This window comes from Lepidochelys kempii, chromosome 6 (genome assembly GCF_965140285.1).
Source record: "Lepidochelys kempii isolate rLepKem1 chromosome 6, rLepKem1.hap1, whole genome shotgun sequence".
Taxonomy (NCBI): domain Eukaryota; kingdom Metazoa; phylum Chordata; order Testudines; family Cheloniidae; genus Lepidochelys; species Lepidochelys kempii.
The window spans coordinates 13,990,624-13,994,236 of NC_136385.1; the positions used below are offsets into that span (position 1 = coordinate 13,990,624).

The window sequence follows — 3,613 nt, forward strand, 5'->3', positions numbered from 1 at the left end:
TGCAGGGCTGCAGCCTGAAGCCTGGGATCCTCCCACTTGGCAGGGTCCTAGAACCCAGGCTCCAGCCCAAACCTGAACATCTACCCTGTAATTAAATATCCCCTTAGCCCAAGCCCTGCGAGCCCAAGTCAGCTGGCCATAGGTTTTTAATTACAGTGTAGACATATCCTAAGAGTGCATCCAAAAGCATCCCCTGTTTGTTCTCTCTAACTCTGAATAATAGAAATGGTGACTGGAATATTTACTCCCACTTTGCAATATTCTTGGGTTTACAGTTAGTGATAATAACAAGATGCACTGGTGATATTTCAGAAATTTAGAGCCCCGTATCTAAAGGCATGACTTCAATGGAAAGGAAAACAGACAAAGTTAGGCACCTGCTTAAATGCTATGTTGAACAAGGATCTGATGAATCGGGGTTTTAGTAATATGACTGACATCTAGGAACTTACATAATTCAATGTACTGAGGGCACTGAATAGGGACACCTACAAAATATATACCCTGGGTGATATTTTTCACCTCTTTATGGAAATGCCCTGGTTTCCACATTCCATAACTATGGTAGGATTTCTCTTTCCTACCACCCTTCCACATTGGTTACTCTGAATTACACTATGATAGGAATTCATGGAGTAAACATTTTTCTCTCTATCATTTTCCTTACAGCACATTTCACATCTTTGTTTCTCAGGCTGTAGGTCAGGGGGCTCAGCATAGGGATCACCACTGTGTAGAACATTGAGGCCATTTTATCTGTATCCAGCGAGTAGCTGGAACTGGGTCGGAAATACATGAAGAGAATCATCCCTTGGAATATGGCGACAGCTGTCAGATGGGAGATGCAGGTGGAGAAGGTTTTGCGCCTGCCCTCGGCATAGCAGATCCTCAGCATGGCTAGGATGATGAGAATGTATGAGACAATGATGATCAGAAAAGTGCTTATTTCAAACAAGCTGCCAAAGATGAAAACCAGCATCACATTCATATGGATGTTGCTGCAGGAAAGTTTCAGAAGAGGGGTGAGATCACAGAAAAAGTGATTGATAACATTGGAGTCACAAAAGGATAATCTCAACAACCCACTTGTGTGTATCAAAGAGTTCACAAAGCCCAGAAATACGACTCAATGACCAGCATCAGGCAGACCTTCTTAGTCACAGTGACTGTGTAGAGTAGTGGGTTACAGATGGCCACATAGCGATCATATGCCATGGCTAGGAGGAAAATCTCAGTGGTGGCAAATACAGCAAAAAAGCCATATTGTGTAATACACCCACTATAAAAAATGGCTTTGCTTTCCACTAAGAAATTAACCAGCATATTGGGAGCAAAGGTGGAGGAATAGCAGACATCTAAGAAGGACAAGTTGCTGAGGAAGAAGTACATGGACGTGTGGAATTGGGGATTGATCTGAATGACCAAGATCATCCCTCAATTCCCCAGCAGAGTGATAAAATAGATTAGTAAAAACACCACAAAAAGCGGGACCTGAAGCTCTGGATGATCTGTTAGTCCAATGAGAATGAACCTAGTCACCATTGTGTCATTGTTTCCAGCCATTGGCTTAGCTTGATTCTTAGCTGCCTGGATAATAAATATTATTATATATTATTTGTATTGCATTAGCACCTAGGACCAGATGGTGCTAGGCACTGTACAAAAACAGAACAAAAGGACGGTTCCTATCCTGAAGAGCTTACAATGTATTTATAAGACAAGAGACAACAAATGTTTATAGAAAGATAGATCAGGGGAGCACAAGCAAACAATGAGATTATATTGGTCTGCATGATAGGCAGTGGACACAGTAGGTCACCCTCCTAACAAACTGATGTTTGTTTACATACTACCATGGGCTGGTGGCAAACTCCATTCAGCTGGTGACCTCTCTCTAGGAGTTGGCAATACCTTCATAATTAAGTCAGAAGCTGCACAGAGTGTAGAATAACTTCTGGGCATTTATTAAAGGAACAAAATAAAGATTAAAACTGGTGTCTGTCTTTTTAAATTCCATGCACCCAACCCTAACCCACATCATCTGTAAACAACCCAGGTGTCCTTCAGCTGTGCCCGGTTGTTAGATGACATTTTATTTACACCTATGGAGTTATGCAGAGCTCCATTTACTTGAACTTGTCCAACCAGAATTATACTGATTGATTTCAAAACAGCAGACTGCAAGGGTCAATTCTGTGTACAAGCTCCCCCAGTTTAGCAGTCGAAATTAAGTCCATTAATCAGGAAACATAAGCAACAAAAAGAAAAGGAGTACTTGTGGCACCTTGGAGACTAACCAATTTATTTGAGCATAAGCTTTCGTGAGCTACAGCTCACTTCATCGGATAACAAAAGTTATGCAGCCTGAAAAATAAAGGATAGTGTTTTCTGCATCGGGGCCTGATCCAAAGTATATTTAAGTCAATAGATAGACTCCAACTGACTTTAGGAGGTTTTGAATCAAGCACCTCCAACTCTCATTGTGCTCAATGGGTCAATAATGTTAATGGTTAGAGCTGTTCAGGCATTTTTCAGCAAACCATTTTTCTTCAAAAAATACCAATTTGTCAAAACCAAAACTGTTCACAGAACAGTGTCAGGTTCAATACATTTCCTGATTCAAAAACACAGAGACAGAAAAGTTTAGACACTGTTCAAACATTTGGCTTTGACTTTTTCAGAATGAAAATTCTGATTTTTCTGGTTTGAAATGACATTTTGTTTCAAAATCAAAGCTAATTAGACTGAATAACGGTTATTTTTTAAGATTAAAATCACAATGAAATGCTTTGAAATTATTGTTATTGTTCTGAAATGCAAAAAAAGAGAAAAATTTAAAAAAGGGGGGGTTCCAGTTCAAGTTTCAAGATTTCTACTTTTTATCCTGAGTTGAGATGGGAAAACATTTAAAACTCTCAAAAATATTCACATATTATGGGGCTAATCCTTCCCCATCCGGCATTATTGCAGTGCCATTGACCCTCAAATTATATTAGTCCAATACAGGAACATGATTTCGTGTGCGTGCGTATAAAGAAGGGGCTGAACATGGCTGTAGAAAGTGGTGTGATATTCATACAATAAAACATCAATCTAGTATTACAGAATATGGGGTTTTTTTGAGAAAGAGCAATGTTGACACAAGAACAGATGGACATAAACTGGCCATCAACAAGTTTAGTTTTGAAATTAGATGAAGATTTCTAACCATCAGAGGAGTAGCACTGTATGTAAGGGAGCAGTATGACTGCTCAGAGCTCCGGTACAAAACTGCAGAAAAACCTGAGTGTCTCTGGATTAAGTTTAGAAGTGTGAGCAACAAGAGTGATGTAGTGGTGGGAGTCTGCTACAGACCACCGGACCAGGGGGATGAGGTGGATGAGGCTTTCTTCCAACAACTCGCAGAAGCTACTAGATCGCACGTCCTGGTTCTCATGGGTGACTTTAATTTTCCTGACATCTGCTGGGAGAGCAATACAGTGGTGCATAGACAATCCAGGAAGATTTTGGAAAACGTAGGGGACAATTTCCTGGTGCAAGTGCTAGAGGAGCCAACTAGGGGGGGAGCTTTTCTTGACTTGCTGCTCACAAACTGGGAAGAATTAGTGGGGGA

The 3,613-nt window shown here is 40.6% G+C and overlaps 1 pseudogene; it reads right to left on the reverse strand.

The window, feature by feature from the left end:
• Positions 1-628: 628 nt before the first annotated feature.
• LOC140913162 (olfactory receptor 5J3-like) lies at positions 629-1,563 on the reverse strand (annotated as a pseudogene).
• Between the last annotated feature and the right edge of the window lie 2,050 nt (positions 1,564-3,613).